This window comes from Microcaecilia unicolor, chromosome 3 (assembly GCF_901765095.1).
Source record: "Microcaecilia unicolor chromosome 3, aMicUni1.1, whole genome shotgun sequence".
NCBI lineage: Eukaryota > Metazoa > Chordata > Amphibia > Gymnophiona > Siphonopidae > Microcaecilia > Microcaecilia unicolor.
Window position 1 is genome coordinate 336,688,525 of NC_044033.1, and position 27,078 is coordinate 336,715,602.

General features: G+C 45.4%; 1 protein-coding gene across 2 annotated transcripts in view; it reads right to left on the minus strand.

Moving 5' to 3' along the window:
- The window catches only part of LOC115466870 (oocyte zinc finger protein XlCOF6-like), a 59,291-nt gene that overhangs the window by 16,514 nt on the left and 15,699 nt on the right, over positions 1-27,078 (minus strand). The window contains exon 2 of one of the 2 annotated variants that reach the window (XR_003941607.1): positions 7,525-7,621. The exons of the other annotated variant lie outside the window; for it this stretch is intronic. The gene's annotated coding sequence lies outside the window, so the exon portion shown is untranslated. Of the gene's footprint in view, positions 1-7,524; positions 7,622-27,078 lie in introns of those variants that run through there. 2 annotated transcript variants of the gene reach the window in all.

The window sequence follows — 27,078 nt, forward strand, 5'->3', positions numbered from 1 at the left end:
TTGACACTTTCCAGAAACTGCATGCCATTTCATATGTGAAACCCTTACTGTGGCTACTCTAATGTAACTTTGTACCATCTGCGTCTTACCAGGGGGAAACAAAAATGCTGACAAACAAACGCTGACTGCTGTTAATTTATCTGTTACATGGACTTTATTTCTACTTTTACTCAGTCTTCCTTATCTTTCTACTAGGTTTCTTGATGTTATCCTATGGTCTCCCATCTCATTGTACTAGGATAATTTACAATCTGTAATAACATTTCAGTCTTGCTTCCCTCAAAATTCGCAAGCCAAAAGGGGGGATAGTATTGAAGGGGTAACCAAAAACCCCAAAGCTCTGCAAGCAGAAGACCTGGTCCACAGAAAATACTACACACACACACAAGACCGGTATATGTTGGACCCTTTAAAGTTGAAGCCGTAACAGCTACTGCAGTTAAACTACAAGTCCACACATCTGGGGTTCATATGAAAGACAGAGTCTTCAGACAATTGACCAGAGGACAATTAATCTGTTACTTACATGCTACAGAAAAATAGACTTTTTAAATTACAGAAGCTAGAGCATCAAAATAAGGAAGTGCAAGTGCATGTAACACAGCTAGTACTGAAAGATACGCCTGAATCTGGAAGTGTACCTGACACCGCAGAGGCACTTCAGCATTAATTATACTTTCTATAAGACTGTTTGGACTTCTTTTCTTTTTGCCTCATTTCTTTGCATTTAATTGGTATATGCAAGAAGCAAACAATACGCATTGAATATCACAACGTCCTCTTTTTCTGTCTAAATATTTTACTTCTACAAAAAAACAACTAAACACACCCTATCTTCTGCTAGGAAATATAGAATTCTGACTGTTACACATGAGTTTTTAGTTTTGATTTTATTTTGCATAAGTTGTTTTGCATAAAAATAGGATACTTTAATATTCCAACCTTTTTCTATTTAACTTCCTCTTTGCTCTTTTCCACATCATCTCTAAGCATTTAAAACAAGTTCAACCTTTTTGAGCATTAATTCTATACCTACTAATTACCCTTATACCTGCATAAACTTTTGATAAACCTTTAAACTTATTTTTTTTTATTTTAGAAGTAACATTGTATCTTCCAAGCATCTCGATTCTCACACCAGCCACACCCGAAGGGGCCTCAGACAAGCACAGCAAACACAGGATACTACCCCGTCACTTCCCTGGGAGTGGTTGACACCATAGAACTTAAAGTTAACTCTTGTAGGACTTTTCATTGTTTCATACTTGCTTTTATTTTGTTAAGTTTTGATTTCCTTACATGACACAGGAATTAGTTACACGAACTCAACAATTCCCTTCAGAGTTTTGACTGGTCTCTCATAGCTTTAGGACTTGTCTTCCTGATTATTTTCCTTTTTGGTATTCTATTATTTACTGTTTAGAATACTCTTTCTTTCCTACAGAATTAGAAGCAGATTACCGCTGTATGAACAGAGCTTACTGTGGCTCCTTTTCCATTAGACCTTGACACTGATTACGATGCATAGGAGCCAACTTTTCAAAATTATTGGGGGTGATAAGCTCAGTAGAAATAACCCTTCCCTGGACAATGTAGGGGTATTTCCCTGTGGGTCTCACCTTGCTGGTCTTAGCCTGTATAATCCTAATACATCAAGATGGAATCTGCAACCTATGACCCTGCACATCAATGAGACAGCATGTTCAGCTCTCTGCTTGTGGAAAAACACTGGCAGGCATGTAATATCCAAGGACATGCCGTGGGCAATCACCCCCACCTCTCTATCTCCCTAAGAAGCTGAAAGGGAGTGAGACATGGCTCCAGCAAGCCAGTCTGAGAAGCAGAAATGCATACCAAGAAGTAACAGTTTCAAGATCATGAACAATGGTCCTTTCTTGCCCATGGAAAGAGCTGGACAAGATCAGTGATTGGTTCCATCTTGTCACCTGGGAATCAGGGGCGAAGGAAAGCAGGAACAAGAAGAAGTTAGTTGTTTGGAATCCTTGGAAGAAGGTGGAAGCTGGAAAGAAGACTAGAGACCTGACGTGGTCCACAACCTTGTGAACTGTCTATCTGGAGAAACTACTGATTGGTTCAGCTGTACCAGCGAGAGTGACTGTGACCCTGTTTGTGCAGAGGCCCTGTGATAATTCTGAGGCTAAGACTCGCTCTAAAAGTCAGCTTGAGTCAGAAAAGTAACCTGTGCCCACATCCAAGAGACTGCCCGAGAGAGACAACCTGGTGAGAGACACAGTGATTGATTTCCTATTAGTCTGGGATTAGTGTTCAGAGTTTGCCTTAGCCAAGAAAGGTTACCTCGTGACTCTTGGTCAGGAAGATTGTTGCTAATAACTGTACTACCTCATAATAGTTTCAGTATTATACAAATCAGTTGTGTGATTTATCTGGTAACCAGTGAGAATCAGAGTGTCTAGTTAGTGACAATATTTTGTAATACTTTTACCAGCAAGTTATTTTTTTGTATTTGGCTAAGCTTTGCTACAGAGTTCTATTTTGTATCTTATATATATATATATATATATATATATATATAAATTCTAATATATATATTTCAGTTCTATCAGTTTCGTTTCTCTCTATCGGAAGTATTGGCTTGGCGCCAATCCAGATTCCTGCCCTCCCTAGACAGAGATCAGAGAGTATTTGGCTTGCAAATAATTCTTTATTGGGAATCTGGGCGCAGATTAAACTGGTGGGAGGTTTCTCTGATAAGTATCATCTGTGATTACCTACAACACATACAATGAATTTTCTTAATATTGGGGGTGCTCAAGCACCCACAGCACCCACAGAGTCGGCTCCTATAGGCATGCTAAAGTGACTCCAACGTGATAACAATGACAAATTTTGCAAATCCCTTGCTTTACTGTTTTCAAATTTGCCCAAAGAAGCTAGTGTGTCTCCCGCCTCACACTCAATGTTTAAAACTTGTTTGGTAAGGACAGGTATTACCAAACCCCATTTTCTTCCTTTGGAGTTATATACATTATTATTTTTTTTTAATCATTTTTATTGATGACCTTGTCAACGTAAATTACAGGCAACAGAACCATGTTGTCCAACAAAGATACAGAAACATACCATAATACCGAGTTGTAGTCTGTCATCTGAGCTTTTACATTTTCTCCCCCCTTACAATCGCCATCTGTTACAATAGAGCCTGATGGTATGACCGTGATAGAACAGTAACAACATACTTGTATAATACCACAACTTTTCCTTTTTACATTCACCATTCTATCGGTATGCCATCCCACCCGATTCTCTCCCCCCTCCTCCTCGGAGTTATATACTTATAAAGGTATATGGGAATTACCCATAGAAAATGTTGCTACCATTTTACTCTGTGAGGGAAACCCTAACTGTGCCTTCAGCTTATTTTTAGTTACTTCATTGGCAATCTTAAACACACAGACTCCCCAACTAGTGTCTCTCTTATGTTATAGCCACCTCTTAGTGCTCGTGATTGTGTGGCCATGACGGGTAAAGTAAGGCCCGGAAATCCCAACTTGCTTATGGATTTTAGGATGCCTGCAACCTAAGACAGCCTACAGACAGAGTACTAACCATGTCTCTTTTGAGTCCTAAATCAAGATTTGATTTTGAGGTGAAAGCAAACACCTAGGTGCAGGACTAGGTTACTTGCACTAGCCATTCCAATATTTGGTGAAGGTCTTACTTTAAAGAGACCTTCAAGGGGGAAGATGTCTATTATCATTACAGCTATGAGCTTTGGTTCGGCCTGACTTTGGTTCAGGATCTAAAATGAGAAAAAACCTTACAGGCCTATGACTCTAACTTGAACTTCAGTGTGACTGCAGAACTCATGATCTGTTGTGCAGCAGAATGCGGAACGGGCGTAAGTGGAAAAACAGAGTAACATCATTTAGCAACCTGGTGGTCACAGATGTTTCAGTGAAAAACAGAACAAGATAACTCCTCAGGAATATGACTTAGTCTTCCAGTAAAAGCTAGTCTATTATTAAGTTTTTCCAGTAAACACTAACCAACTCATTACCATAACCAATCAGTGTTAACCATTATATTAGAATAGCCAATAGATGGGATTGTTGTCAGATTGCCTATGTATGACCTGTTATGTTAATGAGCGTATATAAGTGATTGTACTTCCTACTTCAATGGAGAGAGACAGTCACAGCCAGTACCTTTGTGCAAGCAGGGCTGCCCTCCCATGAGAAACCAATCAATTATATCTGAATTGGCAAGTAATCCTATTGCTTTCTCATAAGTAGCCTTGAGTCTTTTATATCTACTAATTGGCTTTGGCTGGTAAATAAAACATTAGAGACTCAGACACAGAAAACACCTATGTGTAGCTGTGATACTATACTCCCATAAGCAATTGATTGTACATATATTTGGAGAATAATAAATAAAAGTATTTGATTGGATATATATTCTTTGGAGTCTCAGATATAGAAGTACTTTTGTATAGCAATGTTCTGTACTCCTAGTGAGATATCACTGATCTGCTAATTGTACAAATACTTGATAAGAAATAAGGTATCTAATTAAATTCCTAAAGAGATGCAGCCTTGGGTGATTTATTTCTTCCTAGGTATTGGTGGGTAAACCATCATATTGGGAGGGTTAAATTGACCCTAACAAAATACAGAGGGTGAAGAGCTTTTACTGCAGTGAACATTGAGAAAGAGAGAGATAAAGGCAGAGAGAGAGTGAAGAGGATCCATGGTAGTGTAGGGGTATTTACCTCAGATCTCACCTTTCCGGGTCTTGGCCTATACAAGCCTGAACCATTCTTATAACAATATGGATTCTACAGCCTGTGATCTGAATACATCTGTAACTATCAGAATCTAGCTTTCTTGCAAAGGAAAATTACTGCTGAGCATTGCAAGATTACTTCATCCAAGGACATATTCTTTGTTGCAAACTAGCCCCGTTATCTCCTGGGAACATTGGAGAAGAGAGAGAGACAGCTCCAGGAGTATGGCGATCAGACAGGGAGTTTGCATGCCATTGAACAAAGGCTCGCTTCTTGACCCTGAAGCTGGCTGGACATTATGTCATTGTATGTGATTGGTCCACAGGTATCATCTGACCCTGGGATACCAAAAAGACTGGACTGAAGAGAATCAGTGGGGACAGAAACACCAGAGTGGAAAAGAACACCAGATGAAGAGAGAAACACCAGAGGATTTGAAGGTGAACAGAACGCTCGGAAGAATCAGAGACTGATTTTCCTAACGCCAGTGAACTGCGTGCTTTGTAAACAACTGACAAGGCCTGCTCAGCTACAACATCAGGCCTTATCTAAGACTGTACAATTTGCATCCAGAATTCAACTCTCTGACCTTATTCCTGGACTGGGAGGCTCGCTGAGACTTCAGCTCGAGACAGAGGAACAATCTGCTTCTCTACCATTGGGAGTCTATGACAGACGGCAAGGTGAGATAACAGGATATATTACCTGTGGTCACGGGGATAATTAGTCCTTAGTTTTTGTCTGAGACAGATAGGTTTACGTCAGGACTTCTGGTCTGTGTATTCAGCTGCTGAGTTTAACATAAGACATGTAATAAGTTCTTATAAGAATTATTAGGATTTCAGGATTGTACTGGGTTGTATAATCACTCCTTTAGGTAGTCCGTTAGGATAATTATTGTATTATCTATTCTGGTGATAATCTATTTTTATAGAAAGTTATTTTTGTATTTTGCTTGGCATTTTGCTTCAGTACTATTTATATATATATTTTTTTCTTTACATAATAAATAATAATATATTCCATCTGTGGCATGGTTTCTTTTACAACAGCTAGCTTGTCATTCGGGCTATAGAGGTACACCTCCCTAGACCCGAGTCCATAGTATTGCTATCTGGTAATGTTCTCTGATATATAAGTACCTCTAGCATGCCTACAGTAGTGGGGGAGGAGAAAGGGGAAATCCCGGTAAGGGCAGTCCACAAATCTACATTTGCCTAGGGCCCGATATAATGTTAATCCGGTCCTGGTGGAATACCCAGGAGAGCAAACGATTGAAGGGTGGGAGACTGTAGGTTATGGGACATCCCATTCCAAGCCACAAGAGGCCTGACTACTGCGGATCCAAAATTTCTGAGTGTTATTATCTTGCCAGATTCAATCGCTCTTCCTTTGCCTGGGGTTAGTTATCCTAATAACTTCAGGATTAGTTTATAGTGTGTGTTATCTTTAACTCACTCCCTTGACAGGTACTTAAGATATTTTACCATCATTCTGGGTGTTTTGCATAATACATCGTCTCTAAATTCATTTTTCATTGCTGCCAATTAGAGAATGACACAGGGAAAAATTTGTCCCCGTCCCCATGTGTTGTGTCTCCATCACCACAGGCCCCATCTCCATTCCAGTCCCTGCAGGCCCTGTCCCCGTCCCGTGAGCTCTGTTCTCATCTGCAGAAGCCTCGAACACTTATGATTCTATATTTAAATGTTTTCATTAAAGTATAAAAAGGAACAATATCCTGTGTAACTGTGGTTTATTAATCACACATAGAAAACAATAATAACAACGAGCAACTATAATAACCTCACCACCACTATCTTCTACCCTTCCAACCCCAACAATAGCTGACTTCTGCTACCCCAAGGAATCCTAATTCACTCTGTTAAAATGTTCAGGGGTACAAAATACAACCCATTCTGTGTGCCCTAGAGGGGAGAAATATGCCCTATGAAGCACTGTTATGATTTTTTAATCTGTGGAAGAATAAGAAGTCATCAACAATTTCAAGTTCTCCTGTCTTCCACAGTCCTTCCTGCAATAGAAGATGTCTTCTTAGAAGATGTGCTGGTAGCAGGATGTACAGGATCCTGCATGCAAATTTTGCTAGCTATGGCCAGCATGTTTTTCCAAAAAATAAAAATATTGTTGTCTGCATCAAACATAAATAACAGTCCAGTTCATTACAAGGCTTCAAAGCAGAAAGTGACATGGCGACAAAGTTTGCCTCCGTCCTCACGGGCTGGCTCCCCATCCCTGCCCCCATCCCCACGGTTACCGCGGGTCCCTGTGTCATTCTCTATTGCCAATATTGTCTAATAAATAGCCTTTCTATTTTTATTAACATCTGAGCCTTGTGTCCGATCCTTAGTGTTTATGTTTTAGGACTGCGAGTGAGAAGTCTTGATCTAATTCCCAGAGTACTAATTTACTATTATTTCTTTATTTTTGCTTCTCACTTGTTGCCGTTCCTTTCCTGGGGTTTGGCAAAACGTGATTTCTCCCCTAGTCAGTCAGATTTTCAGGAAATCCACAATGAATATTCATGAGAGAGATTTGCATGCACTGCCTCCACTGCATGCAAATCTCTCTCATGAATATTCATTGTGCATATCCTGAAAACCTGACTGGCTGGGGTACCTCCAGGACCAGGCTTGGGAACACTGGCACAGAGTGCTTATCTGGACTCCATAAGGCAGTTTTATAAAGATGAATAAGAAACAAAATAAAAAATCTTGCCTGTTAAAGGAGAGTGAACCTGTTCAGATGTCTCTGATTCAGGATGATCCATGAAGGTGAGATCTTCCTCTTGTTTAATGTTCAGTGAGAACACAGATGTTACAATTGGGAAGCCTGTGATGAGAAAATAAGGGTATTCAGCGAGCACTGAGAAAATCTGTTTTTTAATATAAGATTAAGTTTCCACATCTTTGATGTTGATGATCCATCTCCTGTGATCTGAAAATGCAAAGCCCTTTAACTCCAAAACATTCACTTACTTGTTCTGGGGTCCTTCATATTTTCTTTTCCCTCCAGTTCAGTGTTGCACAAAATATTTCTAGGGGGTTCAAAAACAAACTGAGTCACCCCATTTTTGTACACCTTACACTATCTGCTTTATTTAAATTAATGTTGCTGGTTTTTAAAATACTAAAAGGGATGGCCCCAGCAATGTTATGACTTTATATACTCCTTGAAGAGATTTGCATTCTTTGAATGACGTTCAATTTCAACTTCCACCATGAAATGACATTTGTTCACGTGATACAAGAAAGAGAACAATTCCAGAACAGGGTCCAGTTAGACTGAACTTGTCACCACTCAATTACGACGTCAACCTATTTATAAGATCTTTGGAAATGCACTGGTGACTCAACATGCTTCGATTGAACGCGGACCCATTTACAATGCAAACAGCTTGTGGACCTCAACTTATTGTTCAGCCTCTTCAGGTCTTATTGAGTTAAATTGGCAATTAACAAACAATAAACCGTCAGCTCTTCCCATTCATGTGCAGAATATACTAAAGCACAGCACTAAGAAAGTCTTCTAAAAGTACACAAAAAAATGGACAATCAAAGAAAAACTAAATGCACTGGATATGCTAAAGATGGGCCTTACTCAGGCAAATGTGTCTTGTAAGCTTGGTGTTAGAGAAGCAACTCTTCATGGCTGGATCAAGAAAGAGTCCAAGATAAGGGAATCCATCTTGGATTTCGAAGAGAGTGAGGGTTTGCAAAGGAAGAGAGATTAAAACTCAGCACAGACAATGATTGTACAGCGTTGCGTAACCCTAGTAGCGCTTTAGAAATGTTAAGTAGTAGTAGTAGTATTTGGATAAGGCTGTGTTCATATGGTTCACAAAAGAAAGGGCAGAAGGAATGCCAGTTTCTAAGGCCATTATACGTCATAAGGCAGAGTCTCTGAAACAAAGCCTTGACAATGAGCAAGGAATTTCAAGGTATTCAAAGCAAGCAATATATTTTATTTATTTACTGGGATTTATTAACCACCTTTATGAAGAGATTCACCCAAGGTGGTGTACAGCAGATACAGTTGAATATAAAACTTACAATTTTGTTAACAGCATAACAATAGTAAAATAACCAACAATAAACAAATACAATAAATGAGGTAAACTTGAAAACAGTAAATTGAAACCTAATAATAGAACTACTGAAAAACAGTATCAAAAATATACACATTTAACAGAACTGAAATTCAAATAACAGAGATATAATACAATGTTAGCATAATACCAATGATACACCTAATAAGCATTAGAACATTCAACTAACACCCATCCCCGCAAGAATTTAATGGTACATAAAAGAAAATTCCGGTCAGCTCTCTCAGTCTCTCTCTGGACTCGAACCGAAGCACTGCAGGCAAGGAAGGAACAGAAGTTGGAACTTGGAACACTCTGGTGTGCACGTGTATTCACTGGCACTGTGTGCTGAGAGGTTGCCACATGCATGAGCCAGTAGGTCAGGTGACATCTGATGGTGTTTTAAATGTCATCACGGGATTTGGCAAGTTGCCATATCAGGTGAAATTCATCCAGCTGACACAGCTCCTGCTAATGACTGTGCAGATAAACTATGTTCTTACGTAAGTTTACAAGCTCTGTTTCTGGGACTGACTGGGCAAGTTGCGGTGTTCACAAGGGAATGTCCCCGTATCTGCCACCTTCTTGCTACTGCTGATGCCCAATCCTTCCCTTCTCTCCTTCCCCCCCCCCCCCCCCCCCACCTCCACCCTGAACCTCACCAACCTTGTCCTGGTTCCATAACTTTTAAATCATGGGCATGTAAAGTGAAGCCTATGGGTCAAATATAGTCCACCTGACTTAAACATCCCGCTTGAGATTTCTAGTAAAAAAAAAATTACCTAGCACACATGATTTTAAAGAACTACTGAGCTCTTTGGTGGATATGAAGTCACAATTTTAGAAGAGTTTAACAGATTTTGATTAGTATGAAATGCTATAATTGTCTAAAATTCATGTGGCTCATATACCTATAGATTTCCAGTCATTTGGCCTAGTATAAAAAGTTTTTGCAGCCTCTATAGATGGATTTTATTTATTTGTTACATTTGTACCCTGCACTTTCCCACTCATAGCAGGTTCAATGCAGCTTACACAGTAGTAAGATTAAAAAGTATAATGGAGAGAATACAGTCTAAGTTTAACAGAGTAAAGGAGATGTGTAGATAGGTAACATTAAAAGGGAGGCCATTTTGTAATATATGGGCCATTGTTGAAAAACCTAGACCACTCCCCCTCCCCAATTTTAAATAAAATATTGCCTTGATAGGTCCTGCTACCCTCCCCTCACTTCCCTAGGCACGCAAGATAGAAGAAAGAGGGGCTACCAGATCCATACATGTAGACCGGGCTTCCCAGCCTCATAATTACTTTTGGAAGATTTGTATCATTTTTATTTCACCTTGAAAGTGTAGTGTATGTTGTGTAGATTATGCACTGAAGGAGTTCTTCTTTTTAAGACAACAGAATATAAAAAAAATGTACATGGGTGAGCAGGAGTTTTATAAGGCACTGTACTTTAGAAGTGTACCGCAGAAACGTATTTAAAGCTTTCTTCTTACATTTTCTTTTGGACTGGTCAGTGCTTCTTAAATCTTCCCTGGTGATTACAGCCGGTGGGATTTTCAGGATATCCACAGTGAACATAAATGAGATAAATGTGTGCATATCATGTATATGCGGGAGGCGGGGCTGGTGGTTGGGAGGCAGGGATAGTGCTGGGCAGACTTATACGGTCTGTGCCAGAGCCGGAGGTGGGAGGCAGGGATAGTGCTGGGCAGACTTAAACGGTCTGTGCCAGAGCTGGTGGTGGGAAGCAGGGATAGTGCTGGGCAGACTTATATGGTCTGTGCCAGAGCCGGTGGTTGGGAGGCGGGGCTGGTGGTTGGGAGGCGGGGATAGTGCTGGGAAAACTGTGCCCTGAAGAGCACAGGTACAAATCAAAGTAGGGTATACACAAAAAGTAGCACATATGAGTTGTCTTGTTGGGCAGACTGGATGGACCGTGCAGGTCTTTTTCTGCCGTCATCTACTATGTTACTATGTAAATGAAAATGGATATTCTCCAGAGCTAATCTATAATGCAGATGAAACGGGGTTCTGTTACCGAAAGCTCTCAACAAAACACTTGCCTGCAAAACTGATGAACAAAAGGCAGAGGGCTTCAAGGACAGTAAGGATCATGTAACACTGCTTTTTTGTATGAACAAAATGGGTTCACGCAAACTGAAACTACTCTGCATTGGGAAGTCAAAATCCCTGCACTGCTTTCACCATAAAAATATAAACACGCAAGTATTCAAAAACAACAACAGCAAAAATGCTTGGATGATGTCGGACATATTTCAAGAATGGTATCATAAGCATTTTGTGCCATCTGTTTGGGCTCATACAAGGCAGCTTAAACTTGAGCCAAAGGCAGTCCTTCTTCTCGACAACTGTCCTGCGTGCTCTCCAGTGGAAACACTAACCAGCAAAGATGGAAAAATCAAGGTAAGCTGTCTTCCCAAGAACACCACCTCCAAAATACAACTGCTGGACCAGGGAATCATTTCTACTTTTCAGATGAATTAAGTAGAATATTTGCAAAGATTACTAAAGGCAATCTGATTACTGGGTTAGCTTTGAAGGGTTTGCTTGAAGCAGTTTCCTTAGAATCCAAACTATATAGAGAGGAAAGGTCCCAATTAACTTTCTTTCTGAGACGTTCTGAGAGAAGAGGACATTTCTCTGCGTAAGTGACGTCATTTTGCTCTGTGCTTGGTAACTTAAAGACTGGGTTTATAAGAGGAATTGTACGTTATTGATAAACACAGAATTAAGAAGAAAAAAAAGAAGCAAACTTTATTAACTAGTCTCCATACCCTTTAACCCATAGTTTTAAAACTTGAATTTTCTGCCAAAGCATTAACAGACAGACTCTAGAAGACACAGCAGGGCCTAGTTCAGTCCTTATTCCCAACCCCTACCCAGCTCCCACCCACCCCTAGCTCAACATTTATAGTCAATTATTCTAATTAGGATAAGAGGAGGGGAGGGAATAGGACTTGACATACCGCCTTTCTGTGGTTTTCGCAACTACATTCAAAGTGGTTTACATAGTATATACAGGTACTTATTTGTACCTGGGGCAATGGAGGGTTAAGTGTCTTGCCCAGAGTCACAAGGAGCTGCAGTGGGAATTGAACCCAGTTCCCCAGGATCTAAGTATGTTGCACTAAGAGTTTATATTAGAGTACAGATAGAATTGAAAAATGAACTTGCAGAACTATTGTTAGTAATATGTAATTTATCTTTAAACGCAAGCATGGTACTGGAAGATTGGAAGGTGGCCAATGTAATGAAACTTTTTAAAATGTTCCAGAGGAGATCCGGAAAATTATAGACCAGTGAGCCTGACGTCAGTGAAGGCCAAAATGATAAAGAACATAATTACAGAGCATATTCAAAAGCATGGATTAATGAAACAAAGCCAACATGGATTTAGTGAAGGGAAATCTATTACATTTCTTTGAAGGGGTGAGAAAACATGTGGATAAAGGTAAGCCGGTTGATATTGTGTATCTGGATTTTCAAAAGGTTTTGACAAAGTACCTCATGAAAGACTCCAGAGGAAATTGGAAAGTCATGGGATAGGAGGTAGTGTTCTATTTTGGATTAAAAACTGGTTAAAATATAGAAAACAGAAAGTAGGGTTAAATGGTCAGTATTCTCAGTGGAGAAGGGAAGAGAGTGGGGTTACCAAGGGGTCTGTGCTGGGACCAAGAAAGGGATCTAGGTGTCATTAATGATACGTTGAAACCCTTTGTTCAGTGTGCGTCGGCGGCAGCTAAGAAAGAATGTTAAGAATTATTAGGAAAGGAATGGAAAACAAAAATGACCATGTTATAATGCTCTTGTATCGCTCCATAGTGCGACTGCACCTTGAATATTGTGTTCAATTCTGGTCACCACATCTCAAAAAAGATATAGTGGAATTAGAAAAGGTACAGAGAAAGGCGATGAAAATGCCAAAGGGGATGGGACGACTTCCCTATGAAGAAAGGCTAAGGTGACTTGGAAGGGCATTATAGAATGAGGGCGGCCATCTCCAGGAAGGGGCAAAGCCAACTGTATAATCGAACAAGATGGGCAGCCATCTTTTGTTTTGATAATACGGTCCAGGCCGCCCAAATCCCAATATTTAGGTCGACCTTAGAGATGGCAAACTCGGTTTTAGGCGATAATGGAAACCGAGTGTGGCCATCTCAAACCTGCCAAATCCAAGGCATTTGGTCATGGGAGGGGCCAGCATTCGTAGTGCACTGGTCCCCCTCACATACCAGGACACCAACCAGGCACCATAGGGGGCACTGCGGCGGACTTCAGAAAAAGCTCCCAAGTACATAGCTCCCTTACCTTGGGTGCTGAGCCCCCCAACCCCCCCCCCCCCAAATCCACTACCCACAAATGTCCAACAATACCATAGCTCTAAGGGGTGAAAGGGGGCACCTACATGTGGGTACAGTGGATTTTGGGGGGGGGGGGTTTGGAGGTTTCAACATTTACAACCACAAGTGTAACAGGTAGGGGGGGGGGGATGGGCCTGGGTCCACCTGTCTGAGGTGCACTACACATACTAATACTGCTCCAGGGACCTACATACTGCTGCGATGGACCTGAGTATGACATTTGAGGCTGGCATATAGGTTGGCAAAACAAGTTTTTAAAGTTTGGTTTTTAGGGTGGGAGGGGGTTAGTGACCACTGGGGGAGTGAGGGGAGGTGATCTTCGATTCTCTTCGGTGGTCATCTGGTCAGTTCGGTCACTTTTTTGAGGCTTGGTCCTAAAAATAAATGGACCAAGAAAAAAAGTCGGCCAAATGCTCGTCAGGGCCGCCCTTCTTTTTTCCATTATCGGCCTAGGGCGCCCATCTCTTCACCACACCCAGTCCCGCCTTCGCTACGCCTCCGACACGCCCCCTTAAACTTTGGCTGCTCTTGCGACGGACTGCAGTTGAGGGTGCCCAAAATCGGCTTTCAATTATGCCAATTTGGCCGCACCTGAGAGAAGAGCACCCATCTCCCAATTTGTGTCGGAAAATGGGCGTCCTTCTCTTTCGAAAATAAGCAGGTTGCGCTCTTCAGGTTGGAGAAAAGATGGCTGAGGGGAGATATGATAGAGGTCTATAAAATAATGAGCGGAATGTAACGGGTAGACGTGAATTGTTTGTTTACTCTTTCCAAAAATACTAGGACTAGGGGCATGCAATGAAGCTACAAAGTAGTAAATTTAAACAAATCGGAGGATATATTTCTTCACTCAAAGTGTAATTAAACTCTGGAGTTCCTCCATGTTCAGGAACCAGTTCAGGTCTGAAAACTCAGCTGAAATCACTTCAGAATGTCCTTCAAATTGGATTTTTTTCCATATCATAAGGTCAGTTTGTATAGGTTTTCTTTAGAAACGCCAATGCATCTGAACCTTGCAGATGTTTTTGTAACTAAAGTTCCAGATTCTCCTGAAGCAATAGTATAACCAATAAAGATTAATATTAATATATATCCCAAACTATTGATGAGATGGATTTGAGTGTGCATGTAAAGAGAGAAACTTATTTATATTTAGGTAATGACTAAATATACCAAGGCATTTTCTTAAGGTATAACCACACTTGAAACTTCAAAAAGTTATTTCCAAAACTGAGTAAGAAATCATCTCCCCCCCCCCCCCCCTTTTACAAAAACGTGATAGCAGGGCTATGTCGGAATTACCACACCGGCAGTCGCTAGCTCGGCTTCTTATAAGTGCGCCCATATATGTGATGATCTGAATTTTCCTCTCAGAATGAGGAAAGGATACATAATTCAAACATATTAACTCAAATGATATGGCCATTCCTTAAATACTTCTTCAAAAAAGGGTAGTAAATTTGTGGAATGGCCTCCTGGTGGAGATGAACACTGTATCTGAATTCTGTATCTGAATTCCAGAAAGCTTGGGACAAGTACAAAGGATCTGTAAGGGATGGAAAGGGGCAGCAGATGGCATGGATGGGCAGGCAGACTGGGTTTGCAGGTGATCTTTTGATACCAGGGGCGGACTGAGAGTGCTCTGGGGCCTCCCCCCTCTCATGCCCACACACTGCCGCCGCCCCCCTAACAGATGCTACCACTGTACCCCCCCCCCCCCCCCACACACACACACATGATACCGCCACCCCCGCAGCCCTTACCTTGAAGGGGTAGTCTAGTAGCTTGTTCGGGGCACAGACACCAAGGGTGGCCCATCCCAATGCTGGAGATTAAAGGCTAAATGAGTGAGATTTTTCCCACGGGTCCCTGCCAAGTCTTAAACCAGCTCTAGCATATGTACCTTCTTAAAACTGACATATTCTAATAAATAAATAGTAAATAATTGTTTTTTTATTCAAAAATTTATTATACAGTACTTAAAGAGATTGACAAACATCACAAAATCCACATCAATGCGGAGAAGAGCAAACCAAACATTAATCTAAGGAACACAACAACATAACTCTCTCCAGCAGCAGGCATATTATGAATTTATACAAAACCCTACAAAAGTCACTTGGGACCTGAATGACCAAATCTACCATTCCATAAAAGCACCAACGAGGACCTTCCTAGGAAAAGGCAGCATTGGAAATATCGCACTGAGGCCAGAGCATCAATATATTTATCGGGAAAATTGAACAAGCAGGATTACTACTACTACAGGTCCCCACAATCAACACGGTCACACTTACAGACACAAATATAGGATAAGTGACCACAAACTAAGGGGCATTTCACTAAAGCTTAGCGAGTGCTAATGGAATTCGCAGCGCTAAATGCTGTATGTCCTATTTTATACCTATGGGCCACAGGGCACTTAATGCACACTAAATCCCATTAGTGTATACTAAGTTTTAGTAAAAGGAGCCCTAAGAGTAGAAATATGTAAACAACAATTAGTTTGAAAGCTCAAGACGCCAGACTCTACATGCAGCACAACACCAGAGAAATAGAAAAGGTAAAATTATGTATTAACATACCTGATAATTTTCTTTCCATTAATCATAGCAGATCAATCCATAGACTGGTGGGTTGTGTCCATCTACCAGCAGGTGGAGATAGAGAGCAAAACTTGGCCTCCCTATATGTGGTCATGTGCTGCCAGGAAGTCCTCAGTATTGTCGATATCAAAGCTCCAGTCGCAGGAAACACCTCCATAGAGAATTACACCCAAACAGGGCCACTCCCGTCAACCCATCCCCGCCAAGCGGGGAGGGGACACTCCATTAACCCACCCCCGCAAAGCAGGGGGGGGACGACACTCCGTCAACCTCCACCGCAGAGCGGTGGGGGGACTCAACCCCGCCGAAGCGGGGGGAACTGGCATATCCTGCTACCGCAACCGCGGGAGGAGCTGGCTTACCCTACCAAGTCACTTAACCCTCCATTGCCTGCCGCATTGAGCCTGCCATGAGTGGGAAAGCGCGGGGTACAAATGTAATAAAAATAAAATAAATAAATACCACCGCCAAAGCAGGACGGATACGAGGCAGAATGCCGGCAATTTAGAGCTCAACCCAGCCACCGCCGAAACGGGGAAGGGGAGAATCAGCAGCAGCTCACTGTAACACAAATCGTCTCAACTGAAGAGAAATCCAACTTGAGGAACTTGAACACGAAGTCCTCATGAGCAAGAAATTGAACTTGAAATTGAATACTTGAACTTACATCTGAAATATACACAAAAAGTACAGAAATCTGGGCGGGGCTATGGATTGATCTGCTATGATTAATGGAAAGAAAATTATCAGGTATGTTAATACATAATTTTACCTTCCATAGCATCAAGCAGATCAATCCATAGACTGGTGGGATGTACCTAAGCAGTACTCACCCAGGGTGGGACCTAGAAATCCCGGAGCGCAACACTGATGCTCCAAACTGTGCCTCGGCACGAGCAGCCACATCCAAGCGGTAATGCTTTGAGAAAGTATGGACCAACACCCAAGTAGCCGATCTGCAAATCTCTTCCAACGAAACGGCTCTGGACTCCGCCATAGAGGCCGCTTGCGCTCTAGTAGAATGAGCTTTCAGATGAATAGGCGGCACCTTCCCTGATGCCACATAGGCTGATGCAATCATTTCCTTGACCCAACGTACTATGTGTAGGCTTGGATGCCTAAAGGCCCCTACGAGGGCCCGCGAACAGCATGAAGAGATGATCCGATTTCCGGAAATCGTTGGTCACTACCAAGTATTTCATGATGATCTGTCTAACATCCTGGCATCTGAGAGCATGAAATTCCTCTGGATAATCCTCCCTACAGAAGGAGGGCAGACACAGCTGCTGATTCACATGGAAGCGAGAAACAATCTTGGCCAGGAAGGACGGCACCGGTCGAATAACCACTCCTGCCTCCACGAACCTCAGGAACGGCTCCTGGCACGAGAGCGCCTGGATCTCGGACACTCTACTGGCCGAAGTGATTGCTACCAAGAACACTGTCTTCAACGTGAGGTCCTTAAGCGACAGCCATGACAAGGGCTCAAAGGGTGACTTCTACAATGCTCGCAGGACAAGATTGAGATTCCATGTAGGAGACACGGAGTGCACAGGAGGTTGCAGATGATTAACTCCTTTCAGAAAACGTACTACATCTGGATGGGAAGCCAGAGAAGCACCCTTCAGGCGGCCTCTGAAGCAAGCAATAGCCACCACCTGGACCTTGAGAGAACTGAGCGAAAGCCCTTTCTCCAGCCCCTCTTGCAGGAATGCCAACACTGCAGACACTGTAGCTGAAAACGGCGACAGAGAACCAGCCTCACACCAGGCCTCAAAGGTACGCCAGACCCTGGCGTAAGCAGTAGAGGTGGAGCGCTTCCGTGCTCTTAGCATAGTGGCGATGACCTTGTCTGAGAATCCCTTCTTCTTCAGCCACTTCCTCTCAAGAGCCAGGCCATAAGACCAAAGGGGGAGGGATCCTCCATCACCACGGGCCCCTGATGTAAAAGGCCCAGCTCCGCTGGAAGTCGCAGAGGACTGTCTATGGATAGTCGGATCAGATCCGCATACCAAGGACATCTGGGCCAGTCTGGGCCTACCAAGACCACGCGACCTGGATGCCTTGCCACCCGGCCGAGGATTCTGCCCATCATGGGCCATGGAAGAAACACGTAGAGAAGCTCCTATGTCGGCCACTGCTGAAGGAGAGCATCGAATCCCAGAGACCGAGAATCTCGACCTCTGCTGAAGAACCGTGGCACTTGACAATTGACCGAGGTCGCCATCAGGTCTAAGGTCGGCATGCCCCAGCGCTTCGTGATCTTCATGAAGGCCTGAGCCGACAGCTGCCACTCTCCAGGATCCAAGGTATGGCGACTGAGAAAGTCCACCTGGACATTCAGGACTCTAGCAATGTGCACCGCTGACAGCTGCTCCAGGTTCGCTTCTGCCCAACGGCATAACTTCATGGCCTCCCTGGCCAAGGGAGCGCTCTTGATACTGCCCTGCCGACTGACATAGGCCACAGCCGTGGCATTGTCTGAGAGGACCCGAACTGGTTTCATCACCAGGTCCTGCAGGAACGCTTGCAGCGCCAACTGAATAGCCCGAAGCGCCAAGAGATTGATGGGCCACTGTGCTTCCACCGCCGTCCAGAGCCCCTGCGCTGTCTGTCCCAGGCAGTGGGCTCCCCAGCCTGTCAAGCAGGCATCCGTCGTGACGACAGTCCACTCAGGGATCATGAGAGGCATTCCAGCTGACAGCTTGTCTGACCTCAGCCACCAACTCAGGGCTCTTCTCATTCTGGCATCCAGGGGAAGGCGTACCGCATAATCCTCCGAAACTGGAGTCCAACGCCGCAGAAGACAGTGCTGGAGCGGTCTCATATGGGCCCTGGCCCAGGGCACTACTTCCATCGTGGCCGTCATGGAGCCCAACAGCTGCACATAGTCCCAAGCTCTGGGAACTGAGCAGTCCAGGAGCCTGCCCACCTGGGCCTGAAGCTTGCAGCTCCAGCTTTCCAGCAGAAACACTCCGCCCGTCTTGGTGTCGAACTGCACTCCCAGATATTCCAGGGACTGTGTCGGCAGAATCTGGCTTTTCTCCCGGTTGATGATCCATCCCAGGGAGCTCAGCAGAGCAATGACCTTGTTCATCGCTCTTTGGCACTCCAAAAAGGAGGGAGCCCAAATCAGCCAGTCGTCCAGATAAGGATGGACTTGCACTCCTTCCCTGCGGAGATACGCCGCAATGACGACCATCACCTTGGAAAAGGTCCGCGGGGCCGTAGCCAACCCGAAAGGGAGGGCTCGGAACTGGAAATGCCGGCCCAGCACTGCGAAACGCAGGAAACGCTGATGCGGCTGCCAGATAGGAATATGCAGATAGGCCTCCTTGATGTCCAGGGACGTCAGGAACTCTCCCTTCTTCACTGCGGAGATCACAGAGCGGAGCGTCTCCATGCGGAAATGCCGCACCCTCAAGGCCTGATTGACCCCTTTTAGGTCGAAAATCGGCCGAGAAGAGCCTCCTTTCTTTGGCACCACAAAGTAAATGGAGTAGTGTCCCGTACCGCACTGGTCTGCGGGGACTGGGACCACCGCACCCAGGCGGATCAAATTGTCCAAGGTGCGCTGAACCGCCGCCACTTTGAGTGGGGACTTGCAGGGAGACCTTACATAACAGTCTCTTAGAGGCCGGCAGAATTCCAACTTGTAGCTGTCTCTTATCACTTCCAGAACCCATGTGTCTGAAGTTACCCTGGTCCACTCGTCCAGGAATGAAGACAGCCGTCCTCCTATTTGCCCTGGACCATGGACCAGGGGCCTGTCATTGGGTATGAGACCCTGGGGCAGAACCGGAGGAAGCACCTCCCGGTCGGCGGTCTCTGCGAAAGGAATGCTGCTTTGGAGTGAACCGCTGCTTGGAGGAGGAGAAGGAGGCTCCAGACTTGCCCGAACAAAATCGACGGGCCTCTTGAAAACGTCCCCTCGCGGGACCAGAGCGGGCACTACTGGACTTCGCTCTGCTTTCCGGCAATCTCTTTCCTTTAGAACTGCCGAGCTCAGTGACAATCTTGTCCAGCTCATCCCCAAAAAGCAATTTGCCTTTGAAGGGTAACTTGGCCAGACGAGACTTGGAGGCCTGGTCAGCAGACCAATATTTAAGCTAAAGCCACCTACGGGCGGTGACCATCTGAGCAAGGCCTTTAGCCGAAGCTCTCAAGATATCATAGAGAAGGTCTGCCAAGTAGTTCAAACCCAACTCCAGGACCGGCCAATTCACCCTCAACGAGGGATCCGAGGGGGAAGCCCGCTGCACCACAGACAGGCATGCCCTGGCCACATACGAGCCGCATACTGAAGCTTGCAAGCACAAGGCATCTGCCTCAAAGGCCATCTTTAAGGCCGCTTCGAGTTTTCTGTCCTGAGGCTCCTTGAGGGCTGTGCCGCCATCTACCAGCAAGGCCGTCTTCTTTGACACTGCCGTGATTAGAGAGTCCACTGCCGGCCAGCGCAAGGCCTCTCGTTCGCACTCTGGCAGGGGGTAAAGCCGGGACATAGCCCGTGCCACCTTGAGGCTCGCCTCTGGAGAGTCCCACTGAGCCAAAATGAGAGTATGCATGGCTTCATGGATATGAAAGGTCCTGGGCGGGTGCTTGGTACCCAACATAATGGAGGGACCAGCCGAGGCCGGAGGAATTTCATCTGGCGAGGAAATGTTTAGAATGCCCATAGCCTGAATCAACAGGTTAGGCAGCTCCTCCGAGCGGAAAGGTCGCGCTGCGGGTCACCAGCTCCATCAGAGCGAGGGTCAGCCTCCTCCACAGAATCCCCAAGGGACCTCTGGGAAAAATCAGAGATGCTGCCCTCATCTACCTCTGAGCCAGAATCCTCTAAAACATAAGGCTCCACCCGCTGACATTTAAATAAAGCGCTCACCTCAGTGGCATACCAAGGGGGGGGCGGTGGGGGCAGTCCGCCCCGGGTGCACGCCGCTGGGGGGTGCCGTGGCGCGCGCCTGCTGCGAGAGTTCGCTAACTTCTCTCGTTCGCTGCAGCTCCCTCTGCCCCGGAACAGGTTACTTCCTGTTCCGGGGCAGAGGGAGCTGCAGCGAACGAGCAAAGTTACTAAACTCGCAGCAGGTGCGTGCTGCGGCACCCCCCCCCCCCCCAGCGGCATGCACCCAGGGGGGGCTCCGCGCTGCATCGGGGGGGGGGGGGCGCTGCGCCGCCCCGGGTGTCCACCCCCCTAGGAACGCCACTGGCGCACCTCAACCTTGTCGGCCACAGAAGAGGCCCGGGAGGTCGGAGCAGCATTTTGCAGCTGGAATGCCTGATGCAGCAGTAACACAAACTCAGGGGAAAACCCTTCCTGTCTGTGAGTCTCTGTGGCCTGGGCAAAGGGCCTAGCAGAGCTCTCAACCTCAAATCCTGAAAAAGAGGAAGAGGAGCGTTGCGCCATCAAAATGGCGTCCATAGTGCCACGTCGCGTGGAAGCGCTTAACTTTTTTACTGCCGCCCAAATCATGGGCGGCTGCACTAGGCTGGATTGCCTGGGCGGCCAACGGAGGAAGGGCGGCTAGCGGGGGATGGGCGCCCAAAGAAGAAAGGGCGGCCATGGCGGGAAAAACCGTTGACGCCGTAATGGCAGATGACCCGGCAAACTCGGTATCATCAGAACCGGTTAAGTAGGGCGATTTTGCCTCCGCACCCAGCGCCTAATCACTGACCACGCAAACGCGGTCAGGAGGATATCTTTTAGTGCTCTTAAAATCCGCTGCCATTTTCCACAAGAGAATCGTTCGGGAACCCCCTGCCCGCTAAAGACAAGGTAAAATTACCTGCTTCTTGCTCCAAGCTGTGACGAAATGGTGTTCCCAGTGAGCAGCTGAAGATGAACGTCTATTTTAAACGTTTACAATTTTTTTTTTTTTTTAACAGAGCCAGTGGGAGAGGGGAGAAAAGGAGGGACCTGGAACCACCAGGTTTGCACTTTCTCAAGAGAGCCCTCAACCCCAGGCACTAAACAAAGTCTAAGCAAATAGGCGTGGAGGCAGTGGCGTACCAAGGGGGAGGGGGGGGGGCGGTGGGGGCGGTCCGCCCCGGGTGCCAGTGGGTGGGGGTGCTCCGCTCCCGCCGCCTCCCGTGGCCGTTCCCGCGGCGCCGCACATTTAAAAAACCGGCGAAGCAGCGTCGCAGGCAGCGCCTCGTGCCCTGCTTGTAAAAAAAAAAATCAAATATCCTTCCTTCTCCTCGTCTAGGGGAGAAGGGGACTGGGATGGGGGTGTTCAGAGGAGAGAAGGGGACTGGGGTGGGGGTCTCAGACAGGGGAGGGGAGAAGGGGACTGTGGTGGGGGTGTTCAGAGGGGAGAAGGGGGCTGGAACTGGGGGCTGAAAAAAGGGGCAGAGAGAGAGAGAGAGGGGACAGATCCTAGATGGAAGAGGGAGCGAGAGGGAGGGCAGACCCTGGATGGATGGGAGAGGGAGGGCAATGGTGGATTGAAGGGGCAGAGAGAAAGGGCAGGCAGTGGATGGAAGGGACGGCAGAGAGGGCAGACACTGGATGGCAGAGAGAGAGAGAGAGAGAGAGAGAGAGAGAGTGAAGACAGATGCTGGATGGAAGGAAGACGGTGAAAAGAAGATGAGGAAAGCAGAAACCAGAGACAACAAACTGTAAATAAAATATATTTTTTTATTTTTTTGCTTTAGGATAAAGTATTGTAGATGTGTTAAATGTTTATAATAGAACATGTAAATAAGGTAATCTTTTTATTGGACTAATTTTAATACATTTTGACTAACTTTCGGAGAACAAAACCCCCTTCCTCAGGTCAGGATAGGATACTGTAACAGCACTATACTGTACTGACCCGAGGACGGAGGTTTTGGCCTCTGAAAGCTAAATGTATTAGTCCAATAAAATGGTATTATTTTACTTTCTATATTTGTTTTATTTCTACTTGTTAATTTGTAAAGTGGTGATTGGTACTTGTTAGTTGTTTTTTTTTCAAATTTACATCTGCTGTCTTTATATTTTGCACAGTACTAGGGGACAGTTTCTGTGGTGTTGCATTGTATGCAGAGTCTGGCATTGGGGGTTCAGTTTAATTTTTGTCTAAATAGAAAGTTTATGATTACTTATTCTATAGTGGATTAGGGTGTATCTGTGTTTGTGAAAAAGACATGGCTTTCAGTTGGCATTGACTGTGCAGGATCTACGATCTGTACTATTCTGTCTGGTTTCGTTTTACAATAGGTGAATTGATGTTCTAGTGCTCACTGTAGTGTTTAAGATGCTTTCCTTTTCCTTGTGTGACTCGTAGAAATGACTGCTTATGGTATGGTAGAATTGCTCTATAGGTCCTGAGTGTTTTGTATTCTCGGCATGCCTAGTACTGGATTTGGGGGGGGGGGTGTTAAAAAATGACCGGCCCCAGGTGTCAACTACCCTAGGTACGCCACTGCGTGGAGGCCAAGCCAGAGCTGCTGCGTGTGACCACACCTGCTGAGATAGAGAGAATACTGAAGACTTCCTGGCAGCAGGGTTGCCAGGTGGAAAATTTTTTTCCAGCCCACTGGAGCCCAAAAACCAGCCCAAAAACCGCCCAAACACAAACCCCGCCCCTGACACCCCCACCCCTGCGTCATCACCCCCGCCCCCGCCGTCATCAACCCCGCCCCCGCCGTCACCGGCCCCGCCTCCCACGTCACCGGCCCCGCCTCCCCGTCATCGGCCCCGCCTCTCACGTCATCGGCCCCGCCTCCCCGTCATCGGCCCCGCCTCCCCGTCATCGGCCCCGCCTCCCACGTCATCGGCCCCGCCTCCCACGTCACTAACCCCGCCCAAAACGTCATTAACCCCACCCCAAAACGTCACTAACCCCGCCCCCCCGCGGCCGAAAAAACCGCCCGAAGCACAAAAACCAGCCCAAAAAACCGCAACCCGCCGCGGGCAAAAATTTCCCGCGGCGGGTCGCGGAAAACCGCCCAATTGGGCGGTAAAACCGCCCACCTGGCAACACTGCCTGGCAGCACATGTCCACATATAGGGAGGCAAAGTTTTGCTCTCTATCTCCACCTGCTGGTAGATGGACACAACCCATCAGTCTATGGATTGATCTGCTTGGTGCTATGGAATGTTGCATTTCCTCATGTACAGTGCAAAATATAAAGACAGCAGATGTCAGTTCCCAAAACTGACACATTGCAGTCAATAAATGGAAAATAAAATTATTTTTCTACCTTTATGGTCCCAGTCTCTGCTCCTTCTTAGCTCTTAAATTTAACTTTCTTTTTTAAATCCGTATTCAGTTCATATAGAAGGGCTGCCGGCAGTGCATTTCACAGCTACTGGACTACTGCAACTTACTCCTCACCGGCCTCCCACTTAGCCATCTATCTCCCCTTCAATCTGTTCAGAACTCTGCTGCACGTCTCATATTCCGCCAGAACCGATATACTCATATCACCCCTCTCCTCAGGTCACTTCACTGGCTTATGATCAGATACCGCATTCAATTCAAGCTTCTCCTTCTTACCTACAAATGCACTCAGTCTGCTGCCCCTCACTATCTTTCTACCCTCATCTCCCCTTACGTTCCCGCCCGTAACCTCGGTTCACAGGATAAATCCCTCCTCTCAATAACCTTCTCCACCACTGCCAACTCCAGGCTCCGCTCATTCTGCCTCGCCTCACCCTATGCTTGGAACAACCTTCCTGAGCCCTTACGCCAAGCCCCCTCCCTGCCCGTCTTCAAGTCTTTGCTTAAAGCCCACCTCTTCAATGCTGCGTTCTGCACCTAACCCTTACCGTTCAGTGAATCCAGACTGCCCCAATTTGACTGTCCCTATCGGACCAACCGTTCACTTGTCTATTAGATTGTAAGCTCTTTGAGCAGGGACTGTCTCTCTTTGTTAAATTGTACAGCACTGCGTAACCCTAGTAGCGCTCTAGAAATGTTAAGTAGTAGTAGTAGTAGTTAAATCGCTGTCCAGGGCCTCTTGTCCATTTGCCATGTTTTTCTCTCCTCCTATCTTCTTAATTTCTTAAACTTATTTGAAAGCTTTTTAATTCACTTGAAAGCTTCCCATATGCAACATAGTAAATGGTGGCAGATAAAGACCTGTACGGCCCATCCAGTCTGCCCAACAATATACTTTATATGTATACCCGAGTTTGATTTGTCCTTGCCATTCTCAGGGCACAAACCGTAGAAGCCTGCCCAGCACTGTTCTTGTACTAGGTTCAGAAGCTAACGTCGAAGCCCCTTAAAATTTACACTCCAGTCCATCCCTATTTAGTCACGATCAGGGCATAGACCGTAGAAGTCTGCCCAGCTCCCGTTTTGTTTCCCAATTACCAGCATCGCCACCCAATCTCCGCTGAGATTCCGCGGAACCATTTCTTCTAAAAAGGATTCCTTTGTGTTTATCCCACGCACGTTTGAATTCCATTATCGTTTTCATCTCCACCACCTCCCGCGGGAGGGCATTCCACATATCCACCACCCTCTCCATGAAAAAATACTTCCTATTATTAGTCCTGAGTCTGCCCCCCCCTTCAACCTCAATTCATGTCCTCTAGTTCTACCGCCTTCCCATCTCCGAGAAAGGTTCATTTGCAGATTAATTCATTTCAAATATTTCAACGTCTGTATCATGTCACCCCTGTTTCTCCTTTTCTCCAAGGTATACGTATTAAGGTCAGCAAGTCTCTCCTCGCACAATCCCATACCATTTTTGTAGCTTTTCTTTGCACTGCTTCCAGTCTTTTTCCATCTTTAGCAAGATACGGCCTCCAAAACTGAACACAATACTCCAAGTGGGGCCTCACCAACGACTTGTAGAGGGGCATCAACACCTCCTTTCTTCTGCTTGTTATGCCCCTCTCTATGCAGCCTAGCACCCTTCTGGCCACGGCCATCACCTTGTTTCTTCACCTTTAGATCCTCAGACACCAACACCCCCAGGACTCTCTCCTGAGTCGAGCTTACTAATCTCTCCCCTCCTATTCGGTATCTCTCTTTTGGGTTTCTGCACCCCAAGTGCATCACTCTACACTTCTTGGCATTACATTTTAACTCTATCAATAATTCCACCAGTGTTATTCCTATATCAAATATTCATATACGTATTTTTTAATTTTTTTAATATGCAGTGCTCAGAACTTGCTCATGTGCCATGTACCATATGTTATGGAATCGGCCCGCAGCTTCCTACCATCATCACACTGGTCCTACCTGCCCCCTAGTATGAAACCACTGTATTCGAACATATGTTTTTGACCACTACTGGTTTAATAAAAATGATCACTTATCTGTAGATGGTCAATTGATGCCGATGATAGGGCTGGTGTCTGTGCTGCTGGACCTTCACCCTAGTGCTGTAGTGAAGATTAAAATTCTAATTCATCGTTATTCCCGACATGGGGCCACGTTTCACCATCATGGCGTTCTGAAGGGAATGTATTTCAGAACTGTGTATAAACCTATGATGGTGAAACAGGGCCCCACGTCGGGAATAACGATGAATTAGAATTAGCTGCATGTGGGAGACTCCTAGAAACATCCACACTGGACCATCAATACTCACCACAAACTATTACAAAATTAATCAAATTTATTTTAACTCACAACTACTTCCGCTTTAACAATGATATCTATCTACAAATAATGAGCACTGCGATGGGCACCAGGACAGCACCCCAATATGCCAACCTTTTTATGGCTGAGCTGGAAGAGACATTTCTGAATACATCCAGACCAAAACCTCTAAAATACTACCGGTACATTTTTTTAGATACATTAAAAGCAGGAAACCGGCCAAAGAGTCGGTTGGGCCGCTGGACGAAAATGGTGTTAAAGGGGCGATCAAGGAGGACAAAGCCGTAGCGGAGAAATTAAATGAATTCTTTGCTTCGGTCTTCACCGAGGAGGATTTGGGGGGGACACCGGTGCCGGAAAGAATATTTGAAGCGGGGGAGTCGGAGAAACTAAACAAATTCTCTGTAACCTTGGAGGATGTAATGGGTCAGTTCAGCAAGCTGAAGAGTAGTAAATCACCGGGTGATGGTATTCATCCCAGAGTATTAATAGAACTAAAAAATGAACTTGCGGAGCTACTGTTAGAAATATGCAATCTGTCCCTAAAATCGAGTGTAGTACCGGAAGACTGGAGGGTAGCCAATGTTACTCCGATTTTTAAGAAGGGTTCCAGAGGAGATCCGGGAAATTATAGACCGGTGAGTCTGACGTCGGTGCCGGG